The sequence below is a fragment of the Choloepus didactylus genome, chromosome 6 (assembly GCF_015220235.1).
Source record: "Choloepus didactylus isolate mChoDid1 chromosome 6, mChoDid1.pri, whole genome shotgun sequence".
Taxonomy (NCBI): Eukaryota; Metazoa; Chordata; class Mammalia; order Pilosa; family Megalonychidae; genus Choloepus; species Choloepus didactylus.
Window position 1 is genome coordinate 130,492,476 of NC_051312.1, and position 18,618 is coordinate 130,511,093.

Consider the following 18,618-nt stretch of genomic DNA (forward strand, 5'->3'; position numbering starts at 1 on the left):
AAAAATTTTTTTACTCATCTTGTTAAAAACTCTCTCTCTCTCTATATATATAAAATGTATATTAAATGTAGAGAATATATTGGTAAAGGTACAGGTATATACTTTACATATAAATAAATATATATTTGTATAAAATGCTGAGTGCATTCTCAAACATTTTTTACTGTGTTAGCAGTACACAATCAAAAAATATAGAAGATCACTGGTTTAAGCTATTTTTTACTGAGTCTTGAGTTACTTGCCGCCAAAACATCCTCATCTAGCGATTTTTGTGGAAATGATTTTCACATACATTTTCTGAAATTCACAACTCTTTGCCTGACACAGAGGTAGGGAAAAGGCCATTAATTGACTCATTCACAGATGAGCTGAGGGAGGCTCAGGGTAGATAGGGAGTTTGCCCAATATCACACAAAGGCTCAAATCCAGATCTTCTCTTGCCAAGCCCCCAGTGTTTTCTTCTCTGCTGTTTCTCTAGATAGCAGGATCAGAAATGTATATGCCCTGGTTTCAAAGTGAATTGATTGCCAAGAACATACCTAGCCTGTGTGCAAAACAGAACCCAGTATTTTTCAGACACTTGGGTCTACTGCCCAGCAGCCTGCTTACAAGCTACCTCCTGTTTAGAGCGAAGGGGGGCGCTGACAGCTTGGGTGCTCAGAGGGCTGGGAGGGAGGAATGTGGCAGCCCCACGTGCCAGAACCGAGAGCCGTTAAGCTGCCTGAATCTTCCTTCAAGGATCAAACTTAGCTCTCTGGAAGGAACTAGCATCTAAATACTAAGAGACTAAGCACTGACATACAGCTATCTCTTGACTGTAAGTCCCTTGCTAGCTCACAAGAACACCTCCAAAGCTCAGTGGAAAATTATTCTCTTGTGTCATGTATAACATGTGACCACTTCCCAAACCAAGTCTAAAATATCCCTTTTGCTATATTTTTTCTTATTAGAAAAATAATAACAGCAGTTTAAAAAAAAGAATTTAAAAGCATAGTGTGCTGGTTTGGATGTATTATGTCCCCCAAAATGCCATTATCTTTGATGCAGTCTTGTGTGGGCAGGAACTGTATTGGTTTTGATTGGGTTGGAGACTTTTGATTGGATGTTTCCATGGAGATGTGATCACTGAACTGTGGGGGAGATCTTTCATTGGATAATTTCTACATGGAGGTGTGGCCTCACCCATTCAGCATGGGCCTTGATTAGTTTACTGGAGCACTATTAAACTCAGACATAAGGAGTGAGCTTGCTGAAGCCAAGAGGGACACTTTGAAGAATGCACAGAAGCTGAGAGAGTAGCTGCAGATGAGAGACAGTTTGAAGAAGGCTGTTGAGAGCAGCCTTTTGCTCCAGAGAAGCTAAGAAAGGACAAATACCCCAAGAGCAACTAAGAGTGACATTTTTGAGGAACTGCAGCCTAGAGAGAAATGTCCTGGGAGAAAGCCATTTTGAAACCAGAACTTTGGAGCAGATGCCAGCCATATGCTTTCCCATCAAACAGAGGTTTTCTGGACACCATTGGCCATCCTCTAGTGAAGGTACCCAATTGCTGATGTGTTACCTTGGACACTTTAAGGCCTTAAGACTATAACTGTGTAACCAAATAAACCACCATTTATAAAAGCCAATCCATCTCTGGTGTTTTGCATTCCAGCAGCATTAGCAAACTGGAACATATAGAAATGATAGGAAAAAAATCACATATACTCTTACCACACAGAGATAACCACTAGCAAATTAGTTTGGTAATTTCCTTCTAGCATTTGTTCTATGCATATATTTGGTGCCTGAGTGTTGTTCGTCTTAATTAATTGAAATTGATTGTATTTCCCTGACCCCACTATATATGGAGGAGTGTATATCTGGATTTTTTTGCTAGTTTATGTCATAGGCAACTTATGATATTGCATATACTTCATGAACACAAATTTCAATGCCCTCATTATATTCTATCATATGGCTCTATAAGTTTTTAACAATTTTCCACTGTTAGAAAATTTACTGTTATAATCATATTCTCAAAGCACAGCTTTGTCTGTATCACTTTGTCTGTATCACTGATTCCAAAATATGGCTTTGTCTGTATCACTGATTCCAAAATTGTCATTCTTAAGAAAGGACAAGGATGCTTTGTCTTAGGAGGCAGCCCTCTTCAAAGATTTTGTGTCAGTTTTGTCAAAACGTGTTTTTTTTAACACATTAATGCCATATTCTTCCCACTGTTTTCACATCTGAAAACAATGTAAGACACTTATCTTGTCTCTTTTCCATCAATTTGTCTGTTTTTATCCTTCTGGTAGCTCTTAGCCAGATATAAATATCCTGTTTCCCCCCAGTTAAAATAGAGATGTGGACAGTGGCCTTTAGAAAGAGGCTCTAAAATGAAAAATAAACCAAAGAACTGTCAAAAAACACCACACCGTCTTGTCATTAATAAGGACCTGCCAGCCAGAATTTGCCAATGGTTCAGATGCTCCTCTACATAAACATTACTGAGATGACCTGAAAAACTTTCTCTTCCAAACTTAAAAAGTTGAATTTCATCACTTTTGAAATTTACAAATCTAAAGACAAGAAAATAATAATGAAATGGGGAAAAAACATGTTTTCCTCTGTCTCCCTCTCCCCACTCTCTTTCTCTCTCTCCACAATCTATCCCTATTTATCACTATATTAAAATTGATTCAAATTCCATCTTTCTCTTTTCTTTTCCAGGCTGTCTAAGCACAGCCATTGGTGAATGGCCAAATCCTTTCTTTTGCCATCTTAACAACATTTTTCAATCCAATGTTTCTATCAACTAGATGGAGTCATTGAAATCACCTAAGACACTATAACCAATTATAATCTTATAGAAATGCTTTGATGATATATATAATGTGCCTTAAGGTAGAGTGTGTGTTTTCCTACTGGTGTAATTTAAGACTCAACAAAAAGCACACCAGCCTCAATATACTTCACTAACAGGTCCAGTCACATTTATATCTACATAACTTATTCATTAAAATGTAGTCCTTATAAAGTAAAACTATAGACTAAAATCCCCCATGGACATAGCTGCAAAAGTCCTCAACAAAATATTAACACGTCAAACCCAGCTATATATACGTAAAGGATAATGTATCATGACAAAGTGGGGTTTATTCTAGAAATACAGGCTAATTTAACATTTGAAATAAATCAATGTAGTCCAACACATTAACAGATGAAAGAAAAAGCACTGCAGGATCATCTCAATAAAGAAAAAGCATTTAGCAAAATTCATATCCATTTATGATAAAATTTTTCAGCAAACTGGGAATAGGAAGAAACTTCTTCAATCTGATGAAAGGCATCTATGAAAAACCCATGGTTAATATCAAACTAGCTGAAATCTGAACACTTTCTCACAAAGACTGGGAAGAAGGCAAGAATGCCTACTCTCACCACTACTATTCAACATTTCAGCAGAGGTCCAAACCAAATCAAAAAAGCAAGAAGAAATAGAAGACAAAAAAAATTGGAAAACAAGTAAAATATTCTCTATTTGCAGACAACATGATTGTTTATTGAGGAACTCCTAAGGAATCAAAACAAATAAGAAAACACTGCTAAAATTAACACATAAGTTTAGCAAGGACTCAAGAGATGAATTCAACATACAAAATCAATTGTATTTCTACATACTAGCAGCAAACAATTAGAAAAATGTTAACCCTCTTAAAATAGTGTAAAAAATAAACTATTGAGGAATAAATTTACCAAAAATCATGCAAAAGGTCTACATTGCAAACTACAAAACATTACTGAGATAAATGAAAGAAAACCTAAATAATAGAGAGATATATCATGTTCATGGAGAAGACTCAATATATTAGGAAGTCAGTACTTTCCATATAGATTTATCAATCAAATGTAACCCCAATAATAATCCCAGAAGGCTATTTTATTTTTAATAGAAATTGACAAGTTAATTCTAAAATTTATATAGAAATTCAAGGGACCTAGAATACCAAACATAATCTTAGAAAAGAACAAATCTGGAGCACTTACATTACCTGACTTCAAGACTTATTATAAAGCTATAGTAATCAAGCCAAAGAGAACAAAACAGACTAGAGTACAAAAATAGACTCATACCCATATGGTCAACTGACTATAAACAAAGTTGTCAAATAAATTCAATGCAAAAAGGAAAGTTTGCTCAATAAATAGTGATGGAAAAATAGGATATTCATATGGGGGGAAAAGATGAACCTTAAACCTTCCACCATACTATACCCAAGAATTAACCTGAAGTAAATTATAGTTCTAAATATAAAAGCTGAAACACTGATGCTTTTAGAAATAAACACAGGTGAATATCTTCATGAACTGGATGTAGGTAGGTAGATAGGCCACAGAAGGCAATAACCATTAAAGAAAAATATTGCTGATAGTAAGTGTAAGATGCTCTGGGTGCCATTCAACCACAGAAACTTTGAACAACTATAAAAAGTTGGCAAAGCCATCTTCCTCAAAACTTGAGAAAACAGTTAAAGGGTTGCAGTAACTGGGCAAGTGCCAAATCAAGAAAACACAGCTTTAAAAGTAGTAGGAGAAGCTCATGATGCCCTTGCAGTCCCTTCCTTGTGCTGCCCCCAGCACAGTAGGAACCAAAGTGCATTCCTACTGTGAGATCCTGGCTCTGTTCAGGAGGGAACAGGGTATCACCTGGACACATACTGGGGTACCTGTACATCAGTGCCACTTTTTCAGGTGGCATCCAGAAAGGCTGAACCAGGACACTCATCTCTGGCTTGACCTCCCAGAATTTGTCTTCCAGGCAGAAGCAGCTTGTAGAAAGCTAAAGCAATGTAAGAAACAAGTCAAAGTAGCCAGGAAAAAAGGATTACTGGCTGTAAGACATACTATAGGACAGCCAGGAAGTGGGGTGGTTTCTCTTTCATAAGGAGTAGAGGAGACATTTGGATTCCTGTGGATGAAGGAATTCCTAAGGCCACAAATGAGTAAAAGGTCAAGACAAGGTGCAGCCTCAGGAAAGTTAGAGAGGACCCTGCACTTCAAATTCACTTGGGCTGGTTTTCTTGATAGGTAAGCTAAACTCTGAAGGAGAGCCTCAGTCAATGTAGACCAATTTGCAAAGACTGCAAAAAGTTATTTTTGCATTGGTTTGTTTGTTTGACTTTTTAGCTCCTGGTACTCAAGGAAATCTCTGTCATATAAATACAAACTTAAGGAACAGACAGCTCTGGGACTAAATCCCAGAATTAGCAAGTTAAATATTAAAATGTATCATGCACAACAAAAGACTACAGAACAAACACAGAAGAAGGAAATGGTGGCCCAATTAAAGGAACAAAATAAAAATTCAGAAACCATCAATGAAGAAAACGGGTTAAAACACACCAAAGAAAGATGTTTAAAAAGTGATCGTTAATACACTACAGGAGATAAGAGATAACCCAGAAAAAGAACTAGAGCCTCTCAGGAAAATGATGAGTGAACAATATGAGAATCCCAATAAAAATAGATGGAACCAAGCAGAAATACTGGAGTTGAAGACCACAATAACTGAAATGGAAAATTCCCTAGGGGGTTTCGACAGCAGGTTGGAGCTGGCAGAAGAAAGAATCAGTGAGCTCGACAATTGTTGACAATGATTCAGGTTGAGGAGCAGAAATTAAAAAAGAAATGAAAAAAGTGAAGAGAGCCTAAGAGACCTGTGGAACGCCAACAAACATACCAATACAGGCATTATGAGAGTCCAAAACGGAAAAGAAAGAGAGAAAGAGGAAGAAGGAATATTCAAAAAGACAATGATAGAAAACTTCCCAAAAGTTAATGAAAGGCATGAATATACACATTCAAGAAGCCTAAAAGAAAACCAATAGGATAAACTCAAAGAGAACCAAACCCAGACACTTAATAGTCAAACTGTTGAATTCCAAGGACAAGGAGAGAGTTGTGAAAACTGCAAAAGAAAAACAAGGTGTTATGTACAAGGAAGCCCCAATAAGTTTAAGTTCCAATTTCTCATCAGTAACCATGAAGACAAGAAAGCAGTGGGATCAAAGATTTAAAGTGCTGTAATATAACAATTGACAACCAAGAGTTTTATATCTGGTTAGTCTGTCTTTCAAAACTGAGGGTGAGACTGAGACATCCCCACATAAACAAAAGCTGAGGGAGTTCATCACCACTAGACCTCCCTTCAAGCAATGTTAAAGGGAGTTCCTCAGACTGAAAGGAAATTATACTAGATGTGGATCAAAATGACATAATGAAATAAAGACATCTAGTAAAGGTAACCTTTGGGTAATAATAAATGTCAGTACAGTTTTTATTTTTGGTATGTAACTCCACTTTGTACTTTTACACGTTCTAAAAATGCAAACACATAAAAAATAATGAGAAATCTATTATAACTGACATACAAAGTATAAATAAATAATTTGTAATGAGTACAACAAAAAGGTGAGGGGAAGGAGGGCTTTAGCATCAGTGTTCCTTGTTGTTATTTAAGTTAAGTTGGTATAAAATCAAATGTGATTGTTATACATTTAGGATGTTAAATTTAAGCCATGGTAGTCACAAAGAAAATATCTGGAATATATAAACATTAGGAAATAAGAACGGACTCAAAATGGTACAGCACAAAAAAACAAATAAATATGAAAGTAGGCATTATTGGAAGTATTGAGAGATAAAAAAGGTTTAAGATTTAGTAAGATCATATAGCAAAATGGCCAAAGAAAGTGCTGCATTATCAGTAGTTATGTTAAATATAAATGGATTAAAAGCTCCAGTAAAAAGGTAGAGATTGACAGTATGGATAAAAAAGCATGACTCAATTATGTGCTATTAACTAGAGACTCATCTTAAATTCAAAGACATAAGTAGATTGAAAGTGAAAGGATGGGAAAAAATACACCATGAAAATAACAAGCAAAAGAGAGCCTAGATTGCTATGCTAATATAAGATAAATAGACTTTAAATCCAAAACCATTTTGAAGGCAAAAAGCCACTATATACTGAATAAGGGGTCAATTGAACAAGACAAATAACAAATATAAATATGTATGCACCTAACAGCAGAGCCATCAAAATACATGAAGCAAATACTGGCAGATTTGAAGGAAGAAATAAATGTCCTATATTAATAGTAGGAGACTTCAACTTCAAAACACCCCTTTCAATAATGGATACAATATCTAGACTGAAGATCAATGAGGAAATAGAAGACTTGAATGATGCTATAAACCATCTAGACCTAACAGACATACACAGCACACTTCACCCAACAGTAGCGGAATGCAGAGTCTTCTCTAGTTCACAGGGAACATTCTCCCAGGTAGACCAAATGTTAGATAATAAAATAAGTATCAACAAATTAAAAAATATTGAAATCATATGATGTATCTTCTCTGACCACAATGAAATGAAGTTAGATATCACTAACAGAGGGACAACTGGAAAATAAACAAACATGGAAGTTAAAAAGCCTACTCTTTATTCTAGTTTGCTAATGCTGCTAGAATGCAAAACACCAGAAATGGATTGGCTTTTATAAAAGGGGGTTTATTTGGTTACACAGTTACAGTCTTAAGGCCATAAAGTGTCCAAGGTAACACATCAGCAATCGGGTACCTTCACTGGAGGATGGCCAATGGTGTCTGGAAAACCTCTGTTAGCTGGGAAGGCACATGGCAGGTGTCTGCTCCAAAGTTCTGGTTTCAAAATGGCTTTCACCCAGGACGTTCCTCTCTAGGCTGCAGTTCCTCAAAAATGTCACTCTTAGTTGCACTTGGGGTATTTGTCCTCTCTCAGCTTCTCTGGAGCAAGAGTCTGCTTTCAACAGGCCATTTTCAAACTCTCTCTCATCTGCAGCTCCTGTGCTTTCTTCAGAGTATCCCTCTTGGCTGTAGCAAGCTCACTCCTTCTGTTGATCTTATATAGTGTGCCAGTAATTTAATTCAGACCCACCGAAAGGGCGGGCCAACACCTCCAAGGAAATTATCCAATCAGAGTCATCACCCACAGTTGGGTGGGGAGCATCTCCATGGAAACACTCAAAGAATTTCAATCTAATTATCACTGATAGGTCTGCCCACACAAGATTACATCAAAGATAATGGTGTTTGGGGGACATAATACATTCAAACTGGCACACTCTTCAACAACCAATGGGTCACAGAAGAAATCACAAAGGAATTTAGGAAATATCTCGAGCCAAATGAAAACAAAAGCACAAGCCGAAACTTATAGGATGCACCAAAGGCCATGAGGAGATGGAAATTTATAGCTTTAAATGCTTGCATTAAAAAAGAAAAAAGATCTCAAATCAGAGACCTAACCTCCCAACTGGAGATATAGAAAAAGAAAAGCAAACACTCCAAAGCAAGAAGAAGGAAGAAAAAAGCAAAGATTAGAGCAGACATAAATGAAATAGAGGATGAAAAACAATAGAGAGTATCAACAAAAGCAAAGTGTGGTTCTTTGAAAAGATAAACAAAATCAAGAAACCTTCAGCAATTAGAAAATGGCACCAATAGACTTGCTCGACACAGGGTTGCTGCAAACCTTCAATTCGTAAAAATGGCAATATCTGCAAAGTGCAATAAAGCAAGTACAATTAAAAAAAAAAGAAACCTTCAGCAAGACTGACAGAGAAAAAAGAGAAATAAAAGGAAGGCCATTACTACCAATTCCACAGAAATAAAAATGACTTTAAGAGGATACTATGAAAAATTGTACACCAACAAATTAGATAACATAGAAGAAATGGACAAATTCCTTGAAACACATAACTACCTACACTGGTTCAATCTCAACAAACTAATCACAAGTAAAGAGACTGAATCAGTAATCAAATTCCTACCAACAAAGAACAGTCCAGGACCAGATGGCTTCACTGGTGAATTTTCACAAACATTCCAAGAAGAATTAACACCAGTTCTGCGCAAACTCCTCCAAAAAATTTAGAGATGGGAACACTTCCTTATTCTATGAGGCCAACCTCAACCTAATACCAAAGCCAGCCAAAGATACCACAAGAAAAGAAAATTACAGACTTACATCTCTTATGAATATAGATGCAAAAATCCTCAACAAATTACAAGCAAAACAAATCCAACAGCACATTAAAAAAATTTTTAAGCCATGATCAAGTAGGATTTATTACAGGTGTGTATGAGTGGTTCAACGTAATAAAATCAATTAAGGTAACATACCGCATTAATAAAATGATGGAAAAAAGACAAGTGATCTTCTCAATTGATTCAGAAGTGTTTGACAAAAGCCAGCACCTCTCCTTGATAATAGCACTTATAAAACTAGGAATAGAAGGAAACTTCCTTAACATGATAAAGGGCATATATGAAAAACCCACTGCTTAACATCAAATGGTGAAAAATTAAAGGCTTTCCCTCTAAGATCAGGGAGAAGAAAAAAATGCCTACTGTCACCAGTGTTTTTCAACATTTTACTGGAAGTTCTAATCAAGTAATTAGACAAGAAGAATAAGTAAAAGGCATTCAAATTGAAAGGAGGAAGTAAAACTTTCCCTATTTTCAGATGACGTGATCCTATATATATAGAAAATCCTGAAAAATCTACAACAAAGCTACTGGAACTAATAAATGAATTTAGCAAAGTGGTGAGGTATAAGATCAACAAGCAAAAATCAGTAGCTTCTCTATATACTAGTCAAGAACAATATCAAGAGGAAATCAAAGAAAAAGTTTCATTTTCAGTAGCAACAAAAAGAATCAAGTATCTAGGAATAAATTCCACCAAGGTTGTAAAGGAGTTGTACATGGAACACTCCAAAATATTCCTAAAAAAATCAAAGAAGAACTAAAAAAATGGAAGGACATTCTGTGTTCATGGATTGGAAAACTAAACATTGTTAAGATGTTAATTCTGCCCACAGCAATTTACAGATTTGAAATGATCCCAATCAGAATTCCAAAAGCCTTCTTTGCAGAAAAGGAAAAGCCAATCATCAAATATATATGGAAGGGTAAGGGGCCCTGAATAGCCAAAGCCATCTTGAAAAACAAAGGTGGAGGACTCACACTTTGTGATTTTAAAACTTAAAGACTGCAGTAATCCCATGGTTTGTATACTTTGGATGGATTATATGGTGTGTGTATATATCTCAACAAAACTGCATTAAAAAAAACTGCAGTAAGCAAAACAGCATGGTACTAGCACAAGGGCAGACCATACAGACCAATGGAATTGAACTGGAGAGTTCAGAGATGAACCCCCACATATGACCAATTGATTTTTTTCACAGAAGGCTAATTGATTTTTTAATTCAATTTTGTTGAGAGATATTCACACACCATACAATCATCCAAAATGTACATTCATAGTACCATCATATAGTTGTGCATTCATCACCCCAATCTATTTTTTGAACATTTTCCTTGAACCAGAAAAAGTGAAAATAAGAATTAAAAAAAAAATAAAAAGTAAAAAAGAACACGCAAATCATCCCCCCTCCCACCCCATTTTTCATTTAGTTTTTTGTTTCCATTTTTCTACTCATCCATCCATACAGTGGATAGATGGAGTGTGATACGCAAGGCTTTCACAATCACACTGTCACCCCTTGTAAGCTACATTGTTATACATTGTCTTCAAGAGTCAAGGCTACTGGGTTGTAGTTTGTTAGTTTCAAGTATTTACTTCTAGCTATTCCAATACATTAAAACCTAAAAAGGGTTATCTATATAGTGCATAAGAATGCCCACGAGAGTGACCTCTCGACTCCATTTGGAAACTTGCAGCCATTGAAGGGCTAATTGATTTTTGACAAGGGTGCCAAATCCACTCAATTGGAAAAGAGTAGTCTCTTCAACAAACAACTCAGGAAAAACTGGATATCCATATGCAAAAGAATGAAAGGGGCCCCATACCTCACACCATACATAAAAATTAACTCAAAATGGATCCAAGACCTAAATACAAAACCCAAAACTCCTAGAAGATAGCAAAGGGAAGCATCTTCAGGACCTTGTGCTAAGCAACAAAATAAAAAATAAACAGACTACATAAAAATTAAAAACTTTTGTGCATCAAAGCACTTCATCATGAAATTAAATAGCCAACCTACAGAATGGGAGAGAATATTTGGAAACTACATATCCAATAAGGGTTTACTATCCAGACTATATTAAGAAATCCTGCAACTCAACAACAAAATGACAAAAAAAAAACCCAACTGAAAAATGGGCAAAAGACTTGAACGTACATTTCTCCAAAGAAAATATAAAAATGGCCAAAAAAAAAAAAAAACCCATGAAAAGATACTCAATATCATTAGTCACTGGAGAAATACAAATTCAAAAACACAGTGAGAAATCTTTTCACACTCACTAGAATGGCTCCTATCAAAAGAATGGGAAATAACAAGTGTTGGAGAGGATATGGAGCGATCATTCATTTGTTGGTAGGAATGTAAAATGGTGCAGCGGTTGTGGAAAAGAGTTCAGTGATTTCTCTAAAAGTTAAGTATAGAATTAACATATGACCTAGCAATCCCACTTCTAGATATATACCCAAAAGAACTGAAAGTAGTTTCTCGAACAGATGTTTGCACACTGATGTTCATGGAGATATTATTCACAATTGCCAAAACATGGAAGCACACGTGTCCATCAATAGATGAATGGATAAGCAAAATGCAATATATATGGAGGCAGGGCAAGATGGTGGACTGGTGAGCTGTATGTTTTAGTTACTCCTCCAGGAAAGTAGGTAGAAAGCCAGGAACTGTGTGGACTGGACACCACAGAGCAATCTGACTTTGGGCATACTTCATACAACACTCATGAAAATGTGGAACTGCTGAGATCAGCGAAATCTGTAAGTTTTTGCGGCGAGGGGACCCGCACCCCTCCCTGCCAGGCTCAGTCCCGTGGGAGGTGGGGCTGTCAGCTCCGGGAAGGAGAAGGGAGAACTGCAGTGGCAGCTCTTATTGGAAATTCATTCTACTGATCCAAACTCCAACCATAGATAGACTGAGACCAGACACCAGAGAATCTGAGAGCAGCCAGCCCAGCAGAGAGGAAACAGGCACAGAAAAAAACAGCACGAAAAACTCCAAAATAAAAGGGGAGGATTTTTGGAGTTCTGGTGAACATAGAAAGGAGAAGGGCAGAGCTCAGGCCCTGAGGCTCATATGCAAATCCCGAAGAAAAGCAGATCTCTCTGCCCTGTGGACCTTTCCTTAATGGCCCTAATTGCTTTGTCCCTTAGCATTTCAATAACCCATTAGATCTGCGAGAAGGGCCTCTTTTTTTTTTTTTTTTAATCCTTTTTTCTTTTTCTAAAACAATTACTCTAAGAAGCCCAATACAGAAAGCTTCAAAGACTTGCAATTTGGGCAGGTCAAGACAAGAGCAGAACTAAGAGAGCTCTGAGACAAAAGGCAATAATCCAGTGGATGAGAAAATTCACTAAACAACACAACTTCCCAAGAAAAGGGGGGTGTCCACTCACAGCCATCATCCTGGTGGACAGGAAACACTCCTGCCCATTGCCAGACCCATAGCCCAGAGCTGCCCGAGACAACCCAGTGTGATGGAAGTGCTTCAAATAACAGGCACACACCACAAAACTGGGCGTGGACATTAGCCTTCCGTGCAACCTCAGCTGATTGTCCCAGAGTTGGGAAGGTGGAGCAGTGTGAATTAACAAAGCCCCATTCAGCCATCATTTCAGCAGACTGGGAGCCTCCCTACACAGCCCAGCAGCCCAGAACCGCCCTGGGGGTACGGCACTCACCTGTGACATAGCACAGTCATCCCTCAACAGAGGACCAGGGGGTGCACGGCCTGGAAGAGGGACCCACTTGCAAGTCTCAGGAGCCATACTCCAATACCAAGGACTTCTGGGTCAGTGGCAGAGACAAACTGTGGCAGGACTGAACTGAAGGATTAGACTATTGCAGCAGCTTTAAAACTCCAGGATCACCAGGGAGATTTGATTGTTAGAGCCACCCCCCTCCCTGACTGCCCAGAAACACACCCCATATACAGGGCGGGCAACACCAACTACACACGCAAGCTTGGTACACCAATTGGACCCCACAAGACTCACTCCCCCACTCACCAAAAAAGGCTAAGCAGGGGAGAACTGGCTTGTGGAGAACAGGTGGCTCATGGACGCCACCTGCTGGTTAGTTAGAGAAAATGTACTCCATGAAGCTGTAGATCTGATAAATTAGAGATAAGGACTTCAATTGATCTACAAATCCTAAAAGAACCCTATCAAGTTCAGCAAATGCCAAGAGGCCAAAAACAACAGGAAATTATAAAGCATATGAAAAAACCAGACGATATGGATAATCCAAGCCCAAACACCCAAATCAAAAGATCAGAAGAGACACAGCACCTAGAGCAGCTACTCAGAGAACTAAAGATGAACAATGAGACCATAGTACAGGATACAAAGGATATCAAGAAGACCCTAGAAGAGCATAAAGAAGACATTGCAAGACTAAATAAAAAAATGGATGCTCTTATGGAAATTAAAGAAACTATTGACCAAATTAAAAAGATTCTGGACACTCATAGTACAAGACTAGAGGAAGTCGAACAACGAATCAGTGACCTGGAAGATGACAGAATAGAAAATGAAAGCATAAAAGAAAGAATGGGGAAAAAAATTGAAAAAATCGAAACGGACCTCAGGGATATGATAGATAATATAAAACGTCCTAATATAAGACTCATTGGTGTTCCAGAAGGGGAAGAAAAGGGTAAAGGTCTAGGAAGAGTATTCAAAGAAATTGTTGGGGAAAACTTCCCAAATCTTCTAAACAACATAAATACACAAATCATAAATGCTCAGCGAACTCCAAATAGAATAAATCCAAATAAACCCACCCCAAGACATATTCTGATCACACTGTCAAACACAGAAGAGAAGGAGCAAGTTCTGAAAGCAGCAAGAGGAAAGCAATTCACCACATGCAAAGGAAACAGCATAAGACTAAGTAGTGACTACTCAGCAGCCACCATGGAGGCGAGAAGGCAGTGGCATGATATATTTAAAATTCTGAGAGAGAAAAATTTCCAACCAAGAATTCTTTATCCAGCAAAGCTCTCCTTCAAATTTGAGGGAGAGCTTAAATTTTTCACAGACAAACAAATGCTGAGAGAATTTGCTAACAAGAGACCTGCCCTACTGGAGATACTAAAGGGAGCCCTACAGACAGAGAAACAAAGAAAGGACAGAGAGACTTGGAGAAAGGTTCAGTCCTAAAGAGATTCGGTATGGGTACAATAAAGGATATTAATAGACAGAGGGGAAAAATATATATGACAAACATAAACCAAAGGATAAGATGGCTGATTCAAGAAATGCCTTCACGGTTATAACGTTGAATGTAAATGGATTAAACTCCCCAATTAAAAGATATAGATTTGCAGAATGGATCAAAAAAAAATGAACCATCAATATGTTGCATACAAGAGACTCATCTTAGACACAGGGACACAAAGAAACTGAAAGTGAAAGGATGGAAAAAAATATTTCATGCAAGCTACAGCCAAAAGAAAGCAGGTGTTGCAATATTAATCTCAGATAAAATAGACTTTAAATGCAGGGATGTTTTGAGAGACAAAGAAGGCCACTACATACTAATAAAAGGGGCAATTCAACAAGAAGAAATAGCAATCATAAATGTCTATGCACCCAATCAAGGTGCCACAAAATACATGAGACAAACACTGGCAAAACTAAAGGAAGCAATTGATGTTTCCACAATAATTGTGGGAGACTTCAACACATCACTCTCTCCTATAGATAGATCAACCAGACAGAAGACCAATAAGGAAATTGAAAACCTAAACAATCTGATAAATGAATTAGATTTAACAGACATATATAGAACATTACATCCCAAATCACCAGGATACACATACTTCACTAGTGCTCACGGAAGTTTCTCCAGAATAGATCATATGCTGGGACATAAAACAAGCCTCAATAAATTTAAAAAGATTGAAATTATTCAAAGCACATTCTCTGACCACAATGGAATACAATTAGAAGTCAATAACCATCAGAGACTTAGAAAATTCACAAATACCTGGAGGTTAAACAACACACTCCTAAACAATCAGTGGGTTAAAGGAGAAATTGCTAAATATATAGAGACGAATGAAAATGAGAACACAACATACCAAAACCTATGGGATGCAGCAAAAGCAGTGCTGAGGGGAAAATTTATAGCACTAAACACATATATTAAAAAGGAAGAAAGAGCCAAAATCAAAGAACTAATGGATCAACTGAAGAAGCTAGAAAATGAACAGCAAACCAATCCTAAACCAAGTAGAAGAAAAGAAATAACAAGGATTAAAGCAGAAATCAATGACATAGAGAACAAAAAAACAATAGAGAGGATAAATATCACCAAAAGTTGGTTCTTTGAGAAGATCAACAAGATTGACAAGCCCCTAGGTAGACTGACAAAATCAAAATGAGAGAAGACCCATATAAACAAAATAATGAATTAAAAAGGTGACATAACTGCAGATCCTGAAGAAATTAAAAAAATTATAAGAGGATACTATGAACAACTGTATGGCAACAAACTGGATAATGTAGAGGAAATGGACAATTTCCTGGAAACATATGAACAACCTAGACTGACCAGAGAAGAAATAGAAGACCTCAATCAACCCATCACAAGCAAAGAGATCCAATCAGTCATCAAAAATCTTCCCACAAATAAATGCCCAGGGCCAGATGGCTTCACAGGGGAATTCTACCAAACTTTCCAGAAAGAACTGACACCAATCTTACTCAAACTCTTTCAAAACATTGAAGAAAATTGAACACTACCTAATTCATTTTATGAAGCTAACTTCAATCTAATACCAAAACCAGGCAAAGATGCTACAAAAAAGGAAAACTACCGGCCAATCTCCCTAATGAATATAGATGCAAAAATCCTCAACAAAATACTTGCAAATCGAATCCAAAGACACATTAAAAAAGTCATACACCATGACCAAGTGGGGTTCATTCCAGGCATGCAAGGATGGTTCAACATAAGAAAATCAATCAATGTATTATAACACATTAAAAACTCAAAAGGAAAAAATCAAATGATCATCTCAATAGATGCTGAAAAAGCATTTGACAAAATCGAACATCCGTTTTTGATAAGAACACTTCAAAAGGTAGGAATTGAAGGAAACTTCCTCAACATGATAAAGAGCATAGATGAAAAACCCACAGCCAGCATAGTATTCAATGGTGAGAGACTGAAAGCCTTCCCTCTAAGATCAGGAACAAGACAAGGATGCCCGCTGTCACCACTGTTATTCAACATTGTGCTGGAAGTGCTAGCAAGGGCAATCCGGCAAGACAGAGAAATAAAAGGCATCCAAATTGGAAAAGAAGTAAAACCGTCATTGTTTGCAGATGATATGATCTTATATCTGGAAAACCCTGAAAAATCAACGATAGAGCTACTAGAGCTAATAAACAAATTTAGCAAAGTAGCGGGATACAAGATTAATGCACATAAGTCAGTAATGTTTCTATATGCTAGAAATGAACGAACTGAAGAGACACTCAAGAAAAAGATACCATTTTCAATAGCAACTAAAAAAATCAAGTACCTAGGAATAAACTTAACCAAAGATGTAAAAGACCTATACAAAGAAAACTACATAACTCTAATAAAAGAAATAGAAGGGGACCTTAAAAGATGGAAAAATATTCCATGTTCATGGATAGGAAGGCTAAATGTCATTAAGATGTCAATTCTACCCAAACTCATCTACAGATTCAATGCAATCCCAATCAAAATTCCAACAACCTACTTTGCAGACTTGGAAAAGCTAGTTATCAAATTTATTTGGAAAGGGAAGATGCCTAGAATTGCTAAAGACACTCTAAAAAAGAAAAACGAAGTGGGAGGACTTACACTCCCTGATTTTGAAGCTTATTATAAAGCCACAGTTGTCAAAACAGCATGGTACTGGCACAAAGATAGACATATAGATCAATGGAATCGAATTGAGAATTCAGAGATAGACCCTCAGATCTATGGCCGACTGATCTTTGATAAGGCCCCCAAAGTCACTGAACTGAGTCATAATGGTCTTTTCAACAAATGGAGCTGGGAGAGTTGGATATCCATATCCGAAAGAATGAAAGAGGACCCCTACCTCACACCCTACACAAAAATTAACTCAAAATGGACCAAAGATCTCAATATAAAAGAAAGTACCATAAAACTCCTTGAAGATAATGTAGGAAAACATCTTCAAGACCTTGTATTAGGCGGGCGCTTCCTAGACTTTACACCCAAAGCACAAGCAACAAAAGAAAAAAATAGATAAATGGGAACTCCTCAAGCTTAGAAGTTTCTGCACCTCAAAGGAATTTCTCAAAAAGGTAAAGAGGCAGCCAACTCAATGGGAAAAAATTTTTGGAAACCATGTATCTGACAAAAGACTGATATCTTGCATATGTAAAGAAATCCTACAACTCAATGACAATAGTACAGACAGCCCAATTATAAAATGGGCAAAAGATATGAAAAGACAGTTCTCTGAAGAGGAAATACAAATGGCCAAGAAACACATGAAAAAATGTTCAGCTTCACTAGCTATTAGAGAGATGCAAATTAAGACCACAATGAGATACCATCTAACACCGATTAGAGTGGCTGCCATTAAACAAACAGGAAACTACAAATGCTGGAGGGGATGTGGATAAATTGGAACTCTTATTCATTGTTGGTGGGACTGTATAATGGTTCAGCCACTCTGGAAGTCAGTCTGGCAGTTCCTTAGAAAACTAGATATAGAGTTACCATTCGATCCAGCGATTGCACTTCTCGGTATATACCCGGAAGATCGGAAAGCAGTGACACGAACAGATATCTGCACGCCCATGTTCATAGCAGCATTATTCACAATTGCCAAGAGATGGAAACAACCCAAATGTCCTTCAACAGATGAGTGGATAAATAAAATGTGGTATATACACACGATGGAATACTACACGGCAGTAAGAAGGAATGATCTCATGAAACATATGACAACATGGATGAACCTTGAAGACATAATGCTGAGCGAAATAAGCCAGGCACTAAAAGAGAAATATTATATGCTACCACTAATGTGAAGTTTGAAAAATGTAAAACAAATGGTTTATAATGTAGAATGTAGGGGAACTAGCAATAGAGAGTAATTAAGGAAGGGGGAACAATAATCCAAGAAGAACAGATAAGCTATTTAACGTTCTGGGGATGCCCAGGAATGACCATGGTCTGTTAATTTCTGATGGATATAGTAGGAACAAGTTCACAGAAATGTTGTTATATTAGGTAACTTTCTTGGGGTAAAGTAGGAACAGTTTGGAAGTAAAGCAGTTATCTTAGGTTAGTTGTCTTTTTCTTACTCCCTTGTTATGGTGTCTTTGAAATGTTCTTTTATTGTTTTTTTTGTTTTTTTTTTTTCATACAGTTGATTTAAAAAAGAGAAAAAAGGGGAAAAAAAAGGGGAAAAAATATGTAGTGCCCCCTTGAGGAGCCTGTGGAGAATGCAGGGGTATTGGCCTACCCCACCTCGATGGTTGCTAACATGACCACAGAC